This window comes from Cavia porcellus, unplaced genomic scaffold, assembly GCF_034190915.1.
Source record: "Cavia porcellus strain 051 isolate PalLab524CR breed Dunkin Hartley unplaced genomic scaffold, mCavPor4.1 scaffold_5, whole genome shotgun sequence".
NCBI classification, from domain to species: domain Eukaryota; kingdom Metazoa; phylum Chordata; class Mammalia; order Rodentia; family Caviidae; genus Cavia; species Cavia porcellus.
In genome coordinates, this window is record NW_026947488.1 from 87,542,332 (window position 1) to 87,566,489 (window position 24,158).

The window sequence follows — 24,158 nt, forward strand, 5'->3', positions numbered from 1 at the left end:
AAATTTTGTGCACCACCTTCAGCCCTGGAAGACTTTAAGATTATCTCTTCTAGAGCTCAAGGACCCGTCCAGAGCCCAGGCACACTAGACTAGCCTTGGAAGGTTTTGTGGACCAACTATATTACACTCAGTTAACTTCTTCAATTATGGGGTTTGACAGTAGGTGAAGTGAGTTCCATGGCATTGTTCTTCACCTGGGAGGAGCTTTAAACTATCATCCACAGTGGTGAGGTGCCTGTCCAGCTACCCAGAACCCTGAAGGTAGAATGGGAAGGCCTGAGGGCCTAACTGGGCCAGGCTCAGCAACTTCCATTCAGTCCCAGGAGCCTAGGGCATAAGAGAAGAATTTCCAACACATCCACGGAAGCCTTGGAACAATACTTGTAGCACAGAAATATAGGAAAATGACAAAGCAAAAGACCAAAATGCAATCTCAAAACTCCAGGCCATCCAAGAAACCTTAGGAGCTATGTACATAGAAGAAAAATATATGACATGCACCTGAAATGCCTGAAATAATAGCAGCTGAAATAAAGAAGCAACTCTGGGAAGCATTAAAGGAATTCAAACTAGAAATAACTTCCAGCTAACAGAAGAAATGATAAAAGAAATGAAAGAGATGCTGAACATATCTAAAGAAGACACTGTTTAAAAAAAATTGCAGGAGGTAAACAAAAAGGTAGAATACCTGGATGAACAATATAAAAAACAAACAGAAAACATAGAGCAGATGCAAAGAGACATACAGGAAATCAAAAATTCCATTGAAAGTTGTAAAAATCACCTCAATGAAATGAAGATAGAATTTCAGATCTTGAAGACAGGATTGCAGCTAGTAAACAGGAAAGGCAAGATCTTTTAAAACTAACAAGGAATTAAGAAATAACGATTCAACAGCTGCAAGATGATGCAAAGAAATGCAACATATGATTGATAGGGATAAATGAAAAAGAAGGGGGCAACGTGAAGGATGTCAAGAGGATATTTAGAGAAGTAATAGCTGAAAATTTCCCAAACACGAGAATGGAAACTAACATCAGGATCAGTGATACATATAGAACTCCAAATATTAATAACCAAAATAAAACTACACCCAGACCTATAATAATCACCATCCCAGAAATCCAACATAAGAATAGAGTATTAAAAGCTGTCAGAGAGGAAAGACAGATCACCTATAAAGTAAAATCTATCAGAATCACAGCAGACTTCTCAGGACAAAGAGTAAAGTCAAGAAGAGCATGGAATGAAGTATTTCAGATCCTAAAGGAAAATGATTTCCAACTTAGACTGATGTACCCTGAAAAACTGTCCTTCAAAATTAATGGAGAAATAATGTACTTCCATGACAAAGAACAGCTGAAGAACTTCATGATCATCAAGCCAACCCTGCAAAGAATACTGAAAGACAGTTTAGATACACTTAGGAAAAAACCACTAAGCAAAGCAGACAATTAAACAGAATGAAAAGATATAGATTCAACAGCAGAAAGATAACATGTCAATAATAAACCAACATGTAACAGTTATAAACATTAATTTAAATGATCTGAATGTACCAATTAAAAGAAGCAGACTGGCAGAATGGATCAAGAAACAGTATCCAACTATATGCTATTTACAAGAAACCCATCTAACCCAAAACACACTCACAGACTGAAAGTCAAAGGATGGAAAACAATACTTCATGCAACAGGAACCCAAACAAAAGCAGGGGTAACTATTCTGTTTGCAGACAATGTGAACTTCAAAACAAGACTGATCAAAAGAGATAAAGAAGGTCATTACATAGTCACTAGGGGAAACTTCAAGAGGAAGAGATAACAATCTTAAATATATATGCACCAAATTCCAGAGTACCCAGTTATATAAAGCAAGCATTAAAAGAAATGAAAAAGAAAATTATGAGTAACACAATTATAACAGGAAACCTTAACACACCATTGACACCAAGGGACAGATCCATAAGACAGAAAATCAGCAAACAAGTAACAGAACTGAATGACACATGTGAACAAATGAACTTGATAGATATATACAGAATGTTCCTTCCAACAACATCAGAGTACACATTCTTTTCAGCAGTAGATGGGACATTCTCTAAAATAGATAATATATTAGCCCAAATGAATGCAAAAGAGTTGAAATTATCCCATGCATGTTATCAGATAATAGCGCCATAAATTAGAAATTAATGATAAAAGATACAGCAAAAGTCCCACAAACACAAGGAAACTGAATAACACACTCTTGAGTAATCAGTGGGTCACAGGGGAAATTAAAGAAGAAATTAAGCAATATCTACAAGCAAACGAAAATACAAATACAACTGATGAGAATCTGTGGGATGCAATGAAAGCTGTCCTCAGAGGGAAATTTATTGCACTGAGTTCTGATATCAGGAAAACAGAATGAATATAAATAAGTAACCTGATGCTACACCTCAAACATCTAGAAAAAGAAGAGCAAGACAAGCCCAAAGGCAAAAGAAGGAAGGAAATATAAAAATCAGAGCAGAAATTAATGCAATAGAGACTAAGATAACAATCCAAAGAATTAATGAATCACAGAGTTGGTTCTTTGAAAGAATAAATAAAATTTATAAGCCCCTAGACAACCTTATTAAAGAAAGGGAAGAAAAGGCTCAAATTCAAGCAAAAAGAAATGACAAAGACGAAATCGCTACAGACTTTGTAAAAATACAGAAGATAATCAGCGCCCAATTTGAAAACCTCAACTCTAGTAGGTTTTATAACACAAAAGAAATAGATTCCTAGAAACATATGAAATACCAAAGCTAGGTCAAGAATACGTAAAACTGCTGAATAACCAAATTTCTATTAATCAAATTGATATGTTATTAAGTCCTTACCTACAAAGAAGAGCCGAGACCAGGTGGATTCACTGCAGAATTCTATAAGAAAATACAAAGAAGTGTTACTGCTGACACTCTTCAAACTATTCAATGAAATCAAAAGGGAAGCAATGATTCCCTAGTCATTCCTGGAAGCAAATATTACTCTAGTACCAAAACTTGAGAAAGACCCAACTAAAAAAGAGAACTATAGACCGATCTCCCTAAGAACATGGATGAAAAAATCCTTAATAAAATATTGGCAAATAGGATGCAGCAAATCTTCAAGAAGATTATACACCATGACCAAGTGGGATTCATCCCAGGCATGCAGGGATGCTTCAACATACATAAATCAATAAATGTAATCCATCATATTATTAAAGCCAAAAGTAAGAATGACATGATCATTCCTATAGATGCAGAAAAAGCTTTTGGTAAGGTCCAACATTCATTTGTGATAAGAACCTTACAGAAAATTGGAATAGATTGTCTTTACCTCAAAATGACAAAGGTCACCTATGACAAACCGACAGCCAGTATCATACTAAATGGCCAAAAAACTGAAGGCCTTGACCTTAAAATCAGGCATAATATAAGGATGTCCCTCATCACCATTCGTATTTAATATAGTACTGGAAATACTAGCTAGAGCAATTAGACAAGAGACAGAAATAAAAGGGGTAAAGATGGGAAGATAAGAAGTTAAATTATCATTATTTGCAGATGATGTGATACTCTATATAGAAGACACCCAAAACTCCATTGAAAGACTCCTAGATATAATAAATAAATTCAACAATATAGCTGGATACAAAGTCAATACTCAAAAATCAATAACATTTCTATATACTGACATCAAAATCACAGAGAAAGAAATAAGAGAAGCCACACTCTTCACACTAGCAACCAAAAAATGAAATATTTAGAAATTATTCTCACGAAAGAAGTGAAAGACTTATATAGGGAAAATTATAATACACTGAAAAAAAATTGAAGAGAATCTCAGAAAATGGAAAGACATCCCTTGCTCATGGATAGGAAGAATAAATATTTTGAAAGTGGCCATTCTCCCACAACTGCTATACAGATTCAATGCAATCCCAATAAAAATACCATCAATATACCTCATGGATCTAGAGAAATCATTCCTCAAATTCTTCTGAAACCAGAGGAGACTTATAATAGCAAAGGCAATTCTAAGCAGCAAAGGCAAGGCAGGAGGCATCACAATCCCTGACTTGAAGTTATATTACAAAGCAACTGGAGTAAAGTCAACGTGGTACTGGAATCAAAACAGAGCCGAAGAACATTGGAATAGATTAGAAGATACAACCACAACTACGAACATACTCAACCACCTTATTTTTGATAAAGGGGCCAGACATGTTTACTAGAAGAACGACCATCTTTTTAATAAATGGTGTTGGAAAACCTGGCTCTCCACATGGCGAAAACTAAAACTAGACCCATGCCTATCACCATATACTAAATTAAAATCTAAATGGATCAAAATCTGAATATTAAAATAGAAACACTAAATCTATTGGAAGACAAATTAGGGAAAACCTTGAAGACATAGTGGTAGGTAGAGAATTCATGAACAGGACTCAAATTGCACACGATATACTTTTCAGAACCAATAACTGGGATTGCCCCTTATTCTAAAGTTTCTGCAATCAAAAGAAATCTCCAGCATAGTAAAAAGAAAACCCACAAACTGGGAAAAAAATCTTAGTGCATTGTCCCTCAGACAAAGGAATTCCGTCTAAAACATAAAAAAAATTAAAAAAAAAAAATCAGACCCTTAGATTCAAAGATCCATTCCAAAAATGGGCATCTGAGATGAATACAAAATTCTGAGATGGCAAATAATTACATGAAAAAATGTTAATCATCATTACTCATTTGAAAAAATGCAAATTAAAACCACATTGAGATTCCATCTCAATCCTGAAAGAATGGCCAAGATCAAGAAAACTACCAACAACAAATGCTGGAGATGCTGTGGGGAAAAAGGAACACTCCTGCACTTTTGGTGGGAGTGTAGACTGATGCAACCATTGTGGAGGTCAGTCTGGAGATTTCTCAAAAATCTGGGAAGTCCCATTTGTTCCAGCTATTCCACTTCTAGACATATTCTCAGAAAAACTGGAAATGTCATACCACAGTGATATATGTGCACTCATGTTTATAGCAGCACAATTTGTAATAGCCAGATCTTGGAAACAGACTAAGTGTCCATCAACTGAGGAATGGATAAAAAAGTTGTTGTATTTTCATACAATGGAGTACTACTCAGCTATAAAGAATGATCACATTGAGATATTTATAAATAAATGAGTGCAGCTTGAGACTATACTCATGAGCAAAATAAATCAAACTCACATGTATAAATACCAAATAGTTTCCGTAGTGTAAGAAATGGTAAGAGTACATAAAAGGATGTGGTAAACATGATTCCCCATTATATTGCTTTGAAGCCTTATAATATTTTCATTCATTATTTGGATGGTTTTGTACTAGGTTGTTTGATTTTATTGTCTGTCATGGTATAAACACTTATTTTGAAGAAAACAAGACAACAGCTAGTGCTGATTTAATATCATCTTGTTTTGAAGTACCATGAAGCTTTTGTTCTCTGTCTCCATCAGTTTACCTTATTGGATTTTATTATATGTGATAGTATAAACAAATTTTTATAGACAAGGAGATAATATAGAAACCATTGTTCATTTTGTGTTAGTTGTTTCTAAATACCCTGTAATACTTTCATTGTCTTGAATGGTTTTACACTGTCATGTTTTTGACATTATAATATATGAAGTCGTGCTCAAATATTTCAAGGAAAGAGACACTATGGTACCTACTGTTATGTTCAGTTATCTTATGGTGAAACACTATGTTGCTTAAATTGTTCTGTTCTGATCTGTGTTACTATGTTGTTATGTCCTCTTTTATCTTAATCTCCTTTTCATTTTTTTAAATAAAAAAAAACAAACTATCTTAATCTACATTAATGCCTGTATATTTATGACACATATACAAATTAAATCATGCAATTTAAAATTTAACAGCTGAATCAAAATGTGATACAAATATAAAGTACACACTAGTAGTTTTTCTTCACATGTTAAGAAAACTACATAAAATATCAACATAAATTCATATTGTCCATATGTTATATATATATATATATATATATATATATATATATATATAATAGACTTCTTTAATTTGTCAAAAGCTAAAAAATTGTAGAATTTCACATTGTCTTTTTGATATGTTGGGTCAAATATAATTTATCGCCAAATTAGTTTATGTGTTTTATTCTTAAAAATAGGGCTATGAGAAAATTTATATGTATCTCTCATTTAATGTCTCTTTTCTAGACTATGTCAAAGCTAAAATATATGGCACTAAATGATACACTTTCTAGAGGGGCCCTCTGAACAGAAAATGGTAGACTAGAATTATTTTTGTCATCTCAAGTGGACATGAGACAATATTCTCTGTTTGTGTGAAATTACAGAACTCTTTGTTCCCTTGCTTATTGTTTTTGTGTATGTGCTATTAACTCTCCTTTATTATGGGTATGGTTGCTATAGATGTTATACCATTTTAAGTTTTGTATCTGAATATTAATAGAGTCTTTTTTGTAAAGGCCAATATAAATGTTTATGTTCAATATTTAAAGTAGAACACTTTTAAAATTGTACAAATAGTTATTTTTTATTTTAAAAACAAAACAGCAACAAAGAATAAAAATAATAATACAGAATTTCAAAACAAAATAATTGGGAAACTAGGACTATTAATGTATTGCATATTATTATCTTCAAAGTAGTTGTTCAGATTACAAGATTTAGGCATGAAAAATGATCAAACAATGAAAGTGAAAACTGTTCTTTGTTTTTATAGGTAAGTGCATGCCACCTGAGACCATATTCAAAAGTGAGGTAAATCACACTTACAAGTATAGATGTTGTATTTTATCCCTAGTGTAAAAAATTCTGAAAAAGTAAATGAGATCCAAAATGTACAATAGATATTGTGAAAATGAAAGGGAAAGAAAGTTCTCAAAAGGAAAAACAACTGCGATAGGAAAAAAGATAACACATGATTGTTTTTGTTCTCATTTAGTGACAAGAATTGTGCAGTCCAGTTTTACAAAAAACTGTTCTGATAATTACTAATAGTGGATAAATACATAGTAAATTTTAACTTTTCATGAGAACAATATGTAGCATGCATAAATGAACAGCTAACTGTGAGATTTTTTAAATCCTAAAACTGTATCTAGAGAGAATATTAACTATATATTTGCATTAAAATATAAGAAGTGCTTGTAGTAGAGAGATTTTACTTTTTAATGGCTAAATATGACCCAGGTTTTCACGTTATTTGGACTTAAGAATTTCACATTATTTTTCCACTTTACAAAAATGACAGTGATTTGACTAATAGGCATAAAAAGAAAGTCTAATAAATCTCTAACAGGGGCAGAAAATTTATTCTAGGTACTCCCTACTAGTGGCAAAGTTTGTAGTGTCATGTAACCACAAAGCCAGAGTCCTGCTCACATAAAACTGAATTAAAGAAAGAATTATATTATGCTGTTCAAATCACTCATTTCCTTTAGATTTGAGGATGTTTATTATCTTTTTAACTTCTCTGAAATGTGTTGAGATGTATCTCTTACAGAGAAATTCAGGGGTAAGAAGCCCAGGATTTCATAAGTGTTTACTTACTGAATTTATAAATGTAACTTAGTAAGTAAAGATTCAATAGTCCAAGTATGGAAAATTCTTAAAACAATAACAACTGTTATCCTTTTTGAGGTTACTGTGATTGCATTTAAATAGTATCTATAGATAATGGGCCAAAATTTACTGAGAATTTGGAATATAATAAATAAAATTTTGACTTTATCAAAATTTAGTCATATAGAGGAGATATATCACAATGAAATAGTCAAAACAATTATATATTGATGTAAATTGTGAATTGCTTATTAAAGGGCTCTCAATTTGTCTTGGCTCATATAAAAGGTAACCATGAGAATAATATTGGGTTTTATCGATGGGTAAGCATAATGTAACTGTATAAACATAATTTTAGTTTGGAGTGGTGACACAGAAATCCTTGAACTCTTGAACCTGAAGAAAAAGGACTGCAAGTACCAGTCCAGTCAGGAATTTACTGAGAAAAAATCTTAAATTAATAAAATAGCTAACTGTTGAATGCCATCTAATTAGTATTTTCACAAAGCACCTGTTCCCAACATGCTGTACAGCTTCACCTCTCAAGAAGTTTTCTAAAGGACTCTGGGAACATGGCGGACAGATAGCAGCAGCTACAGAGGAGGCTCTCTGAGAGACCCAGCTTAGGATTCAGAAATGGTGGAGTAAGGAATCATAAGCAAAAGGAGATATGCCCTGCTGACCCAAGAAAAAACTGGGCTGAGAGAAACCAACTGGGAACACAATCCTGCTGCTATAACAGGAACATAAAAGCCTCAGTGTGGAAGCTGGAGCCCGCGCCATTGGAAGCCATGATTTGGGTTTCCCGCTGCCGCTGCTGCGTCTCCATCAGCTCGGCAGAGAGAGAGAGAGACGCATGAAAGCTCTGAGAATGGGAAATGGTGAACAGAGTTGAAAGCAGGACGGGCGGGGAGCTGTGCATTGACCTGTGGTGAGTGAGAGAAACTGGGACTCTTCCACGTTCTAGGAGACTCCAACAGAGGACATTCTGGGACCGGGCAGATTTGCGGGAACAGGGCACTGCAGTGACTTCAGTCACGTATCCCCCTCTCAAGCGGGATTGGTGAGCAGTGCCTAGCCTATGTGACGCTGCTGGCTAAGACCCAGTAGGCTAGCACAACCCAGGTCCCAGCACCTGAAGGTAGATTGACCTGAAAGTGTGGGCCCTGCATAGGCTGCCTAGTCTGCAACTTCCTGATGCGCTGCGGTGGGTGGGAACACCTAGCTGGTGCAATTCAATCAGACTGTGGCTGACAGGGAAGGAAGCTGGGCCTCCTATATACACTTGCATATATAAGGAACAAAGAATATGGGAAGAGGCAGCAACAAGAAAGGCTCCTCGGCCCCAAGTCCTGAGAAAGAGGCAATAGCAGACATAGCACCAAGAGATACAAAGCGCTATCTCCAGAGCCTCATAGACAAGTTCAGGAATGAAGTTATTAATGACCTGAAGCTAGACATAAGCAGAATAGTTAGAGAAATGCTAAGCACCACCCAAGAAAAAACAGATGGTGGAATGAAAGAATAGAAAAAGAGGGGAGAATTGTTTAATGGAGAAAATAGAGAAAGCATGCAATACGTGAAGCAGGTTCAAAGAGATTACCTGGAAACTAAAAACTCTATCAAAAACTGGCATAACAGCTTGAAAGAAACTAAGGACAGATTATCTGAACTGGAGGGCAGATTTGTAATATGGGAGCATGAAATGAAAAACTTCTTAAAAATAACAAAGAAACAAACAGCAATAATACAAAGACTAGAAGATGATAAGAGGGTCTATAACTTAAGAATTAAGAACATAAAAGAAGAAGTAGGGACACAAACAAATGAACTACAAAAGCTACTCACAGAAATAATCCAGGAGAATTTTCCTAATTTAGCAAAAGGTAAAGATACTCAGTTGTATGAAGCATACAGGACCCCAGCCACCTACAACCCAAACAGAGCAACACCCAGGTGTATGATAATTAAAATTCCAGAAATCCAATACAAGAACAGAATATTAAAAGCCATCAGAGACAAGAAACAGATCACTTACAAAGGAACACCCATCAGAATTACAGCAGACTTATCGGCACAAACCATCAAATCACAAAGAGCATGGGGGGAAATAATTCAAGCTTTGAAAGATAATAATCTCCAGCCAAGATTGATATATCCTGCACAACTATCCCTGGAAATTGACGGAAAAACACGGTGCTTCCAGGATAAAGAGGAACTAGGGGAATATGCAACCACCAATCCAACTCTATAGAGAATACTGCAGGATATTCTAAAAAAAGAAAAATACGAAGAATCCAGAAATGGTGGCAGAGAGGCCACAATGAATGGAGCAGAAAACAAAATGAAGAAGACAAATTGACAACTAATAACAGAAAAAGAGCTCAATAGAAATGAGGCAGAGAAGACTGGATGACAGGAACAGCTATTTTGGAGAAAATGACGTCTTAATAGATAATACTGATTTAGTATCATCTTGTTTTGAAGTCTCATCAAGCTTTTGTTTTTTTGTCTCCATTGGTCTAAACAGGTTGTATCTTATTGGATTTTATTATATATGATAGTATAAGGAAAAATTTTTATTGACAAGGAGATTGTACAGAAACCATTTTTCATTTTCTGTTAGTTGATTCTAAATACCCTGTAATACTGTCATTCTCTTAAATGGTTTTACATTGTTTTGATATATTTGATGCTACAGTATATGAAGTTACACTCAAAGATTTCAAGGAAAGAGACAATATGGTAACTATTTTTATGTCAGGATTTTCTTGTGGTGAAACACTATTTTGCTTAAATGGTTATGTTTAGATCTGTGCTGTTTTGCTGTTATGCTCTCTTTTATCTCAATCTCCATTTTATTATTTACTTTTTTATTTTTATCCTTTTAATTAAGGAAAAAATAAATAAAAAAATAGCAGGATATATCACAGTAACCCACTTTGACTTTCCATTATCTTGATTTAAAGCCCTGTATTGCTCTCACCATCTTGTTTTGACTGATGTTTCTCTATTCTGTTTTGCTTGATAGTACCAGGTTCGAAAGTTTAGGCAACAGCTGTGAAGATAGTGGGATTCATTATGATGCCCATTCTGGTTGACTATTATCTACTTTTGAAGACCTATAATGTCTCCAATGTTTTGTTTTTGTTGGTTTTGTTCTTACTGTTTTGTTCCATTTTATTATAACTGATGATATAGGCAATTCTATTAGAGATAGCGGGAGGCATTATGGTAACCATTGTTGATCACCCTGTATTATGCTTTTACATTATCTGTTATGTCCACCTTTTTGATTTGACTGACTCTGTTCTGTTATGTCACATTTGGTTCTACTCTCTTCCAAGAAAGTAATAAGAGCTGTGGGAGCAACAAAAGCCAAAATGTGTAATTGTCATTGTACAGAAGAGAGGAAAAGAAAGTGCTCTAAACGATATAACTGCGTGTATATTTAAGTGTATAAGATAGATAATGATATTACTGAGTTTTGTTGGATCATTGAACAGAACTGTTTGCAGTATCACTGTTGGAATGTCCACTTTATAAGCTTTAATTTTATAACTTGAACAATTATTTCTAAGATGACAATATGTAATCCATTAACTAGTGACTTCCTACTGTTTATTTTTTTCTGTAAATCTGTATAACTTGTACCCTTTTTCTGCTTTCTTTTCTTTTTCTCCTTAAATAAAAATTTTTAAAAAAAGAAGTTTTCTAAGAGTTAAAAGCACATTAATAAGATCTCTATCTGCATCTGTATGTGTATCTGTATCTCTGTATCTTTTATCAATATTCACCAGGAGGCTAAATACAAAACTGAAAGTAACTTCATTTCATTTCAATAATGGATTAAAATGAACTCATAAGAATGTAGCCTGCATGGTTTGAAGAACGTGGGAGAGAAAGTATATCAAAACAATCTAAAACATTTATGTACTGATGTTAAACAGAGTTGAAAATTTGTATGAGACATGTTTTCATACAAGTCAGGAAAAATCAACCTGTTGCATTATACAGCTCTAATTTTCTGTACTTTACAATTTGTTTTTTATTGTTTATTTCATAAATAATTTTTGGTTATTTTGCCTTTGATAAACTAACATTGAGTCTCATTGTAGGAAAAAAAACATTAACTCTCAGCATTTCTGAAAAATATTAAAATACATAGTTTTGGGATCATGACTCCTCAATTATTGTTGAATATTGTATTCAAAAATTCTCTTATGTATATTCACTGTCTGTTTACATCTCTTTAATTGTTAACACTTTTCTAAATCAAATTGTGTTAAATATATAACTGTCAAAATATTTTTCAAATGCATCTAATTTATACATATTCCTACTTGAATTATTGAGAATATATATCAATAAGAGTGCTGAAAAAAATGTCATATATAACTATGGAGATATTGGGACCTAATAAATTAATTTTTAAAATTCTATTTTAAGCTTTTGAAATATCCAAATTATCAATTTGCATTGCTTTGACATATTTTGATATCCTTTGTTTTTATCAAGAACATAGTCCAATGATTAAAATCAATGCATTGAAGTATACTAACATTCAAATTCATTTTGTGAATATTTGTAGGCTATTTTAAATTTTCCGGATTTCTCTGGCTATTTCCCCAAAGAAAAGTAAAATAATATTTCAAGGCTTTTCAAACATATCAATGATACTAACAATGCAAAGTTGAAATTTTATTTTTCTTTAGCACAAGAATAGCATTACTGGGTTCAGGAAGACTTTATGTAAAATTTTGTTTTCATAAAATCCACTATGTATGTTAAAATAAAATATTTTATTTTACATTAAGTTCCATAAGTGAACACAAAATTTCTTGGTTTGAACCCATATCTTCTTCTGTAGTAATTTCCTAGGTGGGTGGGGGACATGTCAGGTAGACAAAGGAAATCTGTTTGCAACACAAGGTTGAAGGTGTTATCAATTCACTTCTCCTATCCCTGTGGTCATGCTTTTAGACCCAACTAGAAAGGAGATCAATATTATTCAGGGGTGTGATCAATAGCAACTTTCAGGGGGTCAGTTTTAACTCTGTAAGAATTGTGCTTTCTCTTCCTAGTGGCTGGATATCTATTTGAATGAAGCCTTGTACTCCACAACAATATCCTATGAAGTTCAGAAAATCAAATGTTTAAATATATATATATATATATATATATATATATACACACATACAGTAGGAGAGATACAATGATTATAATATGTAATTCATTGCATAGGTTAGAGCCAAGAATACATGAATAAAATCAAAGAAATCAAATCACATGAAATAGTCTGTAAAATACAATGGTTTTGTATTTGCTGAATATTCTGATTGTATGACTTGTTTACTGGATACTTCTAGAAATATTGAAGATTACAGAGAGATAGGTGCAGTGATGAAAGCAAAACATATATTCCATAAGAAAATATATGCTATGTCTTGCAGTATCACTATTATTTTCATAGCTATTCTATTAGAAATCATGAATTAGCGAGCATGGCCCTTTCAAATTCAGGTGTCTTAGTGACATTGTTTATGCTGCCTACTAGTCTCTGGAGCACCCTGTGTATATTGCCCATTAATGATGCTCCTTTGAATTATAAAATGAACAGAAATCACAGTAAAAGATTTCCTTTTATTATTTAAAAATTAATGTTGAAATTTGAAAAAATACAATATATTTTCCTTTCTTTATTCTTTTTAATAAATGTTTGAGTATATAGTGCTTACATTCATTGTGTGGAGTTGTTACATGTACATGACTCATCTTAGATCCTTTTTTATCCCCTTTCCTTTCACATCCTGCCTTCTTAATCCCAACTATCATACTATCCCTGAATAGAAACCGATGTCTAGTAAGGGAGGGAGACAATAGTTTATAAAGTTAAAATTTTTTCTATAACACCCAGTAGACATTTAAACTATGTCTCTTGCTAGTAGTTGGGAACATGCAAAGATCTAATTTCCATAGGTACATCTCTATAAGCTTGATGAATGTCATTCTTATACCTTAGAACCAGTTGTTCAAATAGGTCTGTTAGCAGTTGATAAAAAACTTATTTAGAAACCAATAGAATTGAAATTAATCTAAGTTGTACACTGTACTTAAAGATCTGTCAACGTGGTAAAACTCTTCAAAGACCATACAGACATTTCATAATACTTTTCCAAGCTTTGTTTCTATGAAATCTCAGTGACAAATATGGCGCACTGTAAGTTTTCAAGTTTCATAAATATAGGAGCCTTTTTAAGGTATGATGTCAGAGAGTAGATTTCTGTATAATCAATAAATCACAGTGTTTGCTACATAATAAACCCAGTACTTCTGATTCCCAACATCCAAGAAATCAAATAATTCAGTAAGAAACAAAAAATGTCAGAGACTTTGGCAAAACTCAAGAAAAATTAAAGCATAATTCTTAACATTGGCATTATTGAATGTTTTTGCCAAATCAAAATTAAAATCCACTGGGTGTGAGACTCATGAATGAATGATTAAGAGCGATGACAATAATATGAATAATTAAGACCATGGATATTATATTGGGGTCAACAAAAGAATTAAAGCGTGTGTTAAGGAAAAAATAGGCAGTAAACAAAAGTTTGAAGGATAAAGGATGAAAGTGTATAGCTGTGTACATTTTAATCTTTATCAAACTTTGTTGAATTTTATTTAATTTAGAAGTTTATGTATTTTCAAGATACTGTTTAGAAGCTCTCTTTTTTGAAAACTTTCTTCTTGTTGAAAGTTTGAGGAGTTCTGACAGAGTATGGGAATTTAAGAATCAATGTCTTGATATTTCATTGCTTTGATGAAAAGTTCTCAGTAACCATTAAGGACCTTTTCAGCTGGAGTTCAAGAGATCGATTTCTTTGATATCTGTTCCAAATATCTGGCAAGTAGGCTTAGATAATGCAAGGTTTATGAAGGGTATGGAGTGAAAAGCTCATTTTAATAGTGAGACTTGCACAACATAGAGACTACACTGATATCCACAGACATGTTCAAGGATCTCCTATTTATGAGGAGAAAGATGGCAGATTTTGAGCTGGTTTCCTAAGATCAGTGAAACTAATGTAAGCCATGTGAGGATTTCTGAGGACTTTTCTAATTATGTTTGCAGAATTGCATTCAGGTAGCCAGGCATAGTGGTACACACCTGTAATAGCAGCACTCAGGAGGCTGAGGGGGGGGAGATTACAGTGAGTTCAAGGCCAGCCTGCACTATAGAAGTGAGTTAAAGGCCATCCTGAACTGAATACTGGGACACTGTCTGAAAAAAACAAAAAACAAAACAAAACATAAAGATTTATATTAATATATTTTTTCTGAGTATTGAACGTAGAGAATCTTATCAGTAAATGACAACTATTGATAAACTATAGGTAAGTGATAAGTTGAAATTCTATACTACTGACAGACCCAAAACTCTTCAGTTAAAAAAAAAGTAGTTCACACTGAACTGAAACATTTTCTTGAATATAGTTGTGTAGTTAAATGTAGCCATTAGGGCTAATTTGATAGCCTAATGTCTAATCAAATAAACCTTGGGATACTTGGGATCTTAGCTTTAAAGTTTTACCAAGATTAACAGGAGATATGGACCAAAGGAATCGTCAGCAATTTTAATTGAACTTCATACATGATGTTGACTGAGATGAATGATAAATTCTTAATTTTTTATTGCACATGATTACAGTGCATATTGATTTGTACTGAGAAATGTGTACACGTACATAACACATCATGATTATTATTTTTTGCTTCCCTTCCCCTTTTAATGCTCTCTGCTCCCTCCTTGTTTCTCTTCCCATTTGCAAAAGCACTTTTTCCATTTTCTTCAGTTCTCTTTTTTATCCATTTGTCTTGCCCCTTTCTTGTGTAATATTTCCCTTCCCATTTGAAAAATATCTCCCTGATTATCTATCAGAGCAATATATAATAGTTAAATCATAGAGACAGACTATGCATCCATCAACAGATAAACATATTAAGAAAATGTGGTATTTACACATATACAGAGTACTACTCTGCCATAAAATGTGACATATTTGTACATAAATGGATGAATCTCAAGACTATAATGGTAAGTGAAATGTCAGACACACATTAGGTATCACATGGTTTCTCTTATGTGAAAAATTCAAAATATAAATAAAGAACAATATTTATTTTTCTGTAATGAAATTAATATATCACATTTTTGCAAGTTTGTCTTAATTTCCCATCATTAAATAACAATCTTTAGGATGTGGACAGATATCTTTATGTAATTTGAAAACTAGTTTTTTCACTAATGTATCTAATGAGTCTCAACAAGTATTTCATGTCTCTCAGGGCTTCTTTGAAACTCTCAAAGGCTGTCTCCAGTCATGGGGTTGGGGAGGTGATACATTAATGAGCACTGCTTACCTGACGTAATGATCAGTTTTCTTTTAGATTTTAAGTTTTTCTGTCTGTCTCATATTGTATATTGAATGGCAAATATATCCCTAGAATGAAATTTCTTTACTGTGTTTACAACATTTTCAGTGTTCTTCATTTGTTAATGTTGCTCCAGTGTTTGTCTAGAGGTTTTTTAAAATGTAGATACAGATGTAGACATTGATTTATGTATAGATAGAGATAGATGAAGGCACTTCAGTTTTTAATTTGGAAAATAAAAGGAATGTTCTCTTCTTTGTTTTCCAATAATGTCTTTACTGATTTGTAATACTGAGAATATTTTCCTTTGAGCACTTCAAAGAGGAATATTCACAGTCTTCTAGGTCATGATTTCTGTTAAGATATCAACATTTTTTTTTTTTTACTTTTGTTCTTTCCTGTGAAATTTTCTTTTATTTTTCCTTATCTGACTATTGTATTTTCTCTGGATTTTTCTTATTTGCCAAAATTCTAATAGGGTATATTTGGGAATAAGTTTTTCTTGTTCGTTGGTTGACTTATTGGTTTTGATGCTATTTGCTTGATTTTTTTTTTTTTTCAATCCCTTGTTTGGAAAATTTGTGACCATAAATTTTCAGATGTTTATTTTCTGTCTAGTACCCTTTTATGATTTCAGTTGCATATGTTAGAATAATTTATATTGTTTCATACCCTTTTAGTATTCTATCTTCTGTCTCCACATATGTTGCAAATTAGTGATTTGTACTGACTTCAGTTTTCCTGATTTATATGTTTTCTATATTGAGTTTTATGATGCATTTTTTGGTATTCTGACTTGCCTAATTATTTCAGTTCCCTGTAGTTTCTATTTCATCAGATATTTTGTGTATATAGTCTTTTCCACTAGGGCATTAACTGTATTAATTATAATTATATAATTATGTTATCATTATGTCTTTTTCCACTAGGGCATTAACTGCATTAATTGTAATTACATAATTACATTATCATGTTATGCTAGCTGATAGTTGTCTTACTTTCTTGTCACTGAGACACAATAGCTGACACGAATTAAAGCAGAAAGGTTTATTTTGTCTCAGTTTGTAGAGGTGTCACTCCATGGTCAGCTAACTTCAAGGCAAGATGAAAGAAGGACATCACAGAGGAGAAACAGTCCAAGGTATGACAGGCAGGAAGTGGGAAGCAGCCATAACCTCCTTTTATAGTCAACTCAGGCTACAAGCCTATTGGCCAGTGTCACCACAGCCAGAGTAGAGCTTCTGCCTTCAGTGAATTCATCATTCACCATCAGAATTACGCTAAACCAATCAGTGGGCTGGTTCAGTATCATATACTTGTGGTCCAGTCACTCCCAGAAGTCCCATCTATGAGCACGCAAGATTTTGAAGAAAATCTAAAGTCAAGCCATAATAATAGTTAAAAATGATGTTATATATGAGTTTATTTCTGCAGGTAAGTCCTTCTTTTGATTGTCTGTGTTTGTGTGTGTGTTGCATATATGTTCCTTTGTGGAATATACTGTAGATTGATAGATGAAAACTTCAGGACACGTAAAAAATGGTAATGACTGAGATACATAGTAGCCTGACACACCCAACTCTGAATATTGAACTAACATTCCCTTGAGATAAGTAGTAATGTTTTTATAACAAGCGTTAACAAGGCTTTGGATTATTGTTGCTCAGAGAATCACTGGTTTCCAGTATTTCTCACAAAAAGTTTTTTCTTGGTGTCTGTTGTGCCTCCAATTTAGTTGCTGTTCTTTTGTCTTTAAGCAGAGGTTCTTCATTTGGTGTTTTTTATTCTTTTGCCTGACCAGACTGAGCTAGTTATTTCTGAGTTTATGTTTGAGGCAGAAGCTACCTTCAGTTTTAGGTAGATGCTGTATTTCTGGAAATTTTCTGTTCTTTTTCATTGCTTGCAATAAGTCTTTATTTCTTAAAAGTAACTCTCTTCCAAAGGTTGACAGCTTTTTTGCCACATAATGGAGACAGAGAAGAATTTGGCTGTGGCTTCAGTTTTGTTTTGTTTTTCTGAATTCAGTTGCCTGTGTTCAGGGCTTCACCAGGACAGGCATTATCTCAGCTCTTTTGTTGTGCTGCAGTCTTTTTCACAGTCTCTTCATGAGGTATACGTATAAAACTTGTTATTCGATATCAGTTCCTATTTTCTTTTTAGTTGACAAGGCTGCTCTCCACGTCGCTATTTCATAACTCATACAAGATCACTTATATGGTCTATGAAATCCTTTAAAATTTCAGTTAATGTTTTTTTCTGATAGATGATCATGCAGTATCTCAGATAGTATCACTTGTAGTTATTTGTATATGTTAAAAGAGACTTCAAGTTCTTTGATAAGTACATGACATAAGTGCTCCAGTGGGTTTAGGAAAAATTGTGACTCTATAGATTATATATTATTTATTTGTTTTTAGGAGGGTTAATAATTCTGTTGTAGGTTTCTATATCTTAAAGAGAAAGCTGATACCATTTACAACCACCTTAAAATTTGAACAAAACATTTATCCTCAATTATATTACCATATTAAATAAAGTTCCTCCTAAGATTTAAACACAAACTTTTGAAGAACTACTTTTAATAAATCCTACATGATTGCTTCTTGCCCCTGGCTAGACAATTTTTAATATTTAGTGTATTTCAGTAGTGGGTACTTTTACATGATCCATAAACATTTGTGAAATTAGGAGGAATATACTAATTATAATGCTGTTTTTTGCAAATTGAACTTACTAAAAAGTCTTTCTCTAATAATTTTTGGTATAACATATGGATTTCAGTAAATATAGGTCTATTTATCAGTTGGCATTTATTAGCTTCATTGGTATATATATATATATATATATATATATATATATATATATATTTGTTTTGTGACAATGTCACAAAATTATTAGTTTTTGTTTTATGTAATAATAGATTTTCTCACTCCCTTTTAGTCTTTTGATTATACTTTTGTTTAAAGTTTAATTTACTTATATATATTCTTCATTCTACATAGCATATTCAGTAAGGACACTCAAAAAAGCAAAAAGGGATTTTGATGATTTTGTAAATAGGTATAATTAATTCCATGACAGTGTTTACAGTGAGTCTATTAAGAATATTTCTATGAATTTTCATTGCAGTGCTAATGTTTTCTGCTTAGGCTTTTCACACATTTATCTTTGTGATAAGATAAATGCTTTATAGATGATTATAATTTAGCTATTGCTAGCACTATCTTTGTGATTGGTGGCTAGTTATATAGAGAAATATTACTGAGTTTATTAGTTTATTTTGTATCTCATAGATATTGAAATATCTTCTTAAATATAAGCTTTTTATATATCATCATAACCTACAAATACAGTTATAGCCCTATCTTAAATTAATAAGAGCTTAATTTTTTTGTGAGGAATCAGCACTCCACATGCTATGCTAGACAGCAGGTGAAGAATATTTTGTTTGTGTTTTAATTGATGCTTATTTTAAATTTTCATTAGTGTTTTTTATTTTTTTCTAAATTTTAACTCAAAGTGAAGGCAAATGAAGCTTTTTGGTTACTTCTTTTTATTTGTTAATAAGTGTTAGTTTTAGATTTAGAGCAATTTTGAGCACGAAGAGTTCCAGTAGACCCTTTATTCCCTCCAAAGACACAATGTACCTGTTTAGATCCTGAATAACAGGGATGTATTTGTTACAGTGAGCCCACACTGACACAGAGTTATAGCATCAAATTCAGTTTGGGTTTACTGTTCATGTTGTACAGTCTATATGTTTTGAAAAATATGTAACTGTATTTCTGCTTTATCATACTATCCTAATATATTGTTTCTTGCTCAAAAACACTTCTTATCCTCTGCCTATTAATTCCTTTAAAACATCTGAAAGCCACAGACATTTTTAGTTTCTCTATGGTTCTGGGTTTTCTCGGATGTTGTGTGGTAGGAGTAGCTATAACAGGTTTCTGCAGAGAATCAGAATGAATAGGATAAACATGTTTCCCAATCATGTCACATTGTTGTGGTGGGCTCTTAAGAAGTCACACAGCTTGCCTTCTGCAATGTGAAAACTCAATAAATGCAGTGGTGTGATGCTGCTCCAGTTTCAAGTCCTGAGAACTAGGAAAACTTATAAATACCAATTTAAGAGGAAGATGCAGTATAATGGGACAGCTCAGGTGGTTACTAGGGAAACACAGATATATTTCTCCCTGTTCCAAATTTTGTTCTCTTCAAGTCCTCTGTGGATTGAATGATATGCAATCACAGTCATGAGGGAAATTGATTAATCCAGGGGCACTTTCAAAATCATGTCCACAAATAATGTTTAATCTGTGCACTCTGTGGCCCATTCATATTGATACACCAAATTATCCATGAGCCCTCTCATTAGATTTCTCAGGAAGTATTCTTTATTTTGTTTCATTTTTTTTTTCTTTTTATGACAGTGGGAATAGATTCAGGGCCATAACAGTGCACCATATCCCCGGTACTTTCCTCTCTGTTTTAGTTTTATTTTGAGGCAGGGTTTCCTGCTCAGATTGGTCTTGGACTTGTGATTTCCCTGCCTCAGCATCCCACAGTGCCAAGATTACTAGAATAATTTCCACAGCCAGTCTTCAGTTCAGTATTTTGCATTTAAATTTCATCAATTTTTTCATGGTTTAATAACTACATCTTTCCAACATAAATAGCTTTATTACCTGGAAATATCGCAGATTATTTATCTTGGTTGCTAAGTTTGGAGAATTATAAAGTTTCTATAACTATCTCTGGGCAATGCTCTAAGTGATCAAACATTTTCAACTTTTTGGGTGAATACCAAAGAGCTTTCTTGTTGGATTACATGAAAAGAATATGTTTAATTATGCCAAATTTACTGCAGACCTAAGTATAAATGGAAAACTAAAAAAAATAAAACCTTAGAACATTAGACAGAAGCTAAAATCCAGATGACCTGGTTCAGTGAAGTGGTGGCTATGATATTTGGTAATAATGTTTTAAATATACTATCAAAAGCATAATCCACCAATGAAATAACTCATGGGTCAGATGCACTAGCACAAGCCTGTAATCAAGTATTTGGGAAACTGCTGTGAATTTGAGGCCAGCCTAAGTTACAAAATGAGTTTAAGACCAGCCTGAACTAAGAAAGGAAGAAAGAAAGAAAGAAAGAAAGAAAGAAAGAAAGAAAGAAAGAAAGAAAGAAAGAAAGAGAAAGAAAGAGAAAGAAAGAGAAAGAAAGAAAGAAAGAAAGAAAGAAAGAAAGAAAGAAAGAAAGAAAGAAAAGAAAGAAAGTTCCATCACTGAAATTAGAAACTTCTTTGCAAGGACAACCAAGAGAATCAAAGAACAAGCCCCAGACTGAAAGAAAATTGTCAAACTGTATCCTTTTTCCTTTGTTTTGTTTTGTTTGATTTTGGAATTAGGTTCTTGTATACAGTCCAGGCTGGCTGTGAATTTACTGTGTATCCCATTGTGGCCTTGAACTTGAGGCAGGATTCCTGAGTGCTGGCTTCCCAGGTGAGCTTCACCATGCCAGGCTGTGGAACTGGATTCCTAATTGGCTGAGCCATTTTCTCCTCCTACCAGTAAACATTTCTCTTTCTCTGCATCCTCACTTACACATTCTGTTGTCAGTGTTTTGGGTTTTGGCTGTTCTAATGGCGACGTTTTGGTAATTTTCAAAACCTTGAACATGCTTTGTTGGACATCATTGCATATGTTTACTTGTCACTGGGATATCTTTTTTGATAAAGGTTCTGTAGAACTTTTTGCTCATTTTTACACCTGATCTTTCCAAAAAAAGCCAAGAAGCTATCTGCTATGGCTTGTGTCTAGAAGCCCATGCTGTTGCGGGAGTGAGCTTCTAGAGTCTGTGACTGATTCATGGTTCAATATTGGGACTCCTGGTGTGAGTGCTACACCTCCCCTGGGGCAGGCAGCCTGCATATAAGAGAAGAAGAGACTTGCTCCTCCCTTTCTGCTTTTGTTGCTTTTGCTGTCTTCTTCCCCCATAAACTGTTGCCTCCTGTCTGTGTTTTGGAGCCAGCTGAGTAGGGATTGAAAAATCCACACACTGTGTGGTAAACAAATCTTTCCCTCTTTAATTTTGGGCACTGGTTATTTTGGCTCAGCAGTGAGAGAAAAGTAACCAAGACACCACCTTTACTCATTTTTAATTGGTTACTTAAAACAAACAAACAAACAAACAAAAACAAAACAAAACAAAACAAAACAAAACTGTTGCTATTGTATTGAGAGTAAAATATAGAGTTTTTTTTAGTTTGTTTGCTTTGTTTTTGTTTGTTAATCAGATGTGAAACTTGAAAATGTTTTTTCCCACCTTGGGGCCAGCCCTTATATTATCTGGGCATTGTGCATTGTAAAGTAGAAGTTTTTAATTTCAATGATGTTACTTCTTTTTTTTTTTTTTTTTTTTTAATTCTTTTTTTTGAGACAAGGGTTTACTATGCAGTTCAGGCTGGCCTTGAACTCACTTTGTAACCCAGGCTGGTCTCTATTTTCAGCAATTATTCTGCCTCAGCCTCTCAAGTGCTAGGATTACAGGATTGTACCGCCACTTCTGACCCATGAGTTATTTCTTTTGTGGGTTATGCCTTTAATATTACATCTAAAATATCATTTCCTAAAATCATAATCATCACATCACTCAACCCAGAGTCCTCTGGGTTTTAGCCTGTACTATATAATCTTCTAAGGTGTCCTGTTTGGTTGGTTATTTATTCATTTATTTAGCATTGTTTTTCATCATATACTTAGGTCTGTAATCAATTTTGAGTAAATTTTCATAAATAAGTCTAATGTCTAGGCATTGATTTATATTTTGTATGATGATGATTATTCTAGCAGCATTTGTGAAAAAGATTGTTTGCCCAATTGTGTACTTTTGCTTTTTTGTGAAAGATTAATCGATTATATTTTACTGGCCTGTTTCCAGTTTCTTCATTCTTTTCATTGATCATGTTAAAAAAGATGTATGAGTCATAGAGGATGATACTCCATATCATCTGAGTATGATTGAAATTACAGAAGAGGAAAGACTGTGAAGAGTCAGCAAAGATCAGACAGCATTTTCCAAACTGGTGAAGACAACAAGTTACAGATAAAGAAATGCAGGGAACACCACGTGAGAACCGCCCTATTTTTCAGTGTCACGAATGGGAAGTACTGAAGAGCAAACAAAAGCACACCAGCCAAAATACTCAACCATAACAGTTATTTAAAAGTTTCTATAACTATCTCTGGGCAATGCTCTAAGTGATCAAACATTTTCAACTTTTTGGGTGAATACCAAAGAGCTTTCTTGTTGGATTACATGAAAAGAATATGTTTAATTATGCCAAATTTACTGCAGACCTAAGTATAAATGGAAAACTAAAAAAAATAAAACCTTAGAACATTAGACAGAAGCTAAAATCCAGATGACCTGGTTCAGTGAAGTGGTGGCTATGATATTTGGTAATAATGTTTTAAATATACTATCAAAGGCATAATCCACCAATGAAATAACTCATGGGTCAGATGCATTAGCACAAGCCTGTAATCAAGTATTTGGGAAACTGCTGTGAATTTGAGGCCAGCCTAAGTTACAAAATGAGTTTAAGACCAGCCTGAACTAAGAAAGAAAGAAAGGAAGGGAGGAAGGAAGGAAGGAAGGAAGGAAGGAAGGAAGAAAGAAAGAAAGAAAGAAAGAAAGAAAGAAAGAAAGAAAGAAAAGAAAGAGAAAGAAAGAAAGAGAAACTGAAATCAGATAAGTAAACAAATGGAAATTGGAGAAAGGTAAATGGTTAAGAAAAATAAAAACACTGACTTGTGTATGCTGTCAAAGAAAGCCAAATAGCAAAGTGTGTAATGCTAGGAAAGCAGAAAGAATAGCACTGAGGCAGGAATTACTGAAATAAAACAAAATGAATAAATAAAGGGGATCACTTAAATGAAAAATTGTTAACTGGAAAAAATCATTTAAATTAATAAAAAGAGACATGACTAAATTGCTTAGCTTTGTTTTTATGCCCTACAAGGAAGCAGGAAGAAAGGACAACGTTAGAGGCTCCGTGAGGGTCAGGCAGAAAGAACAGAAAGAAATACACGTGCAAAGT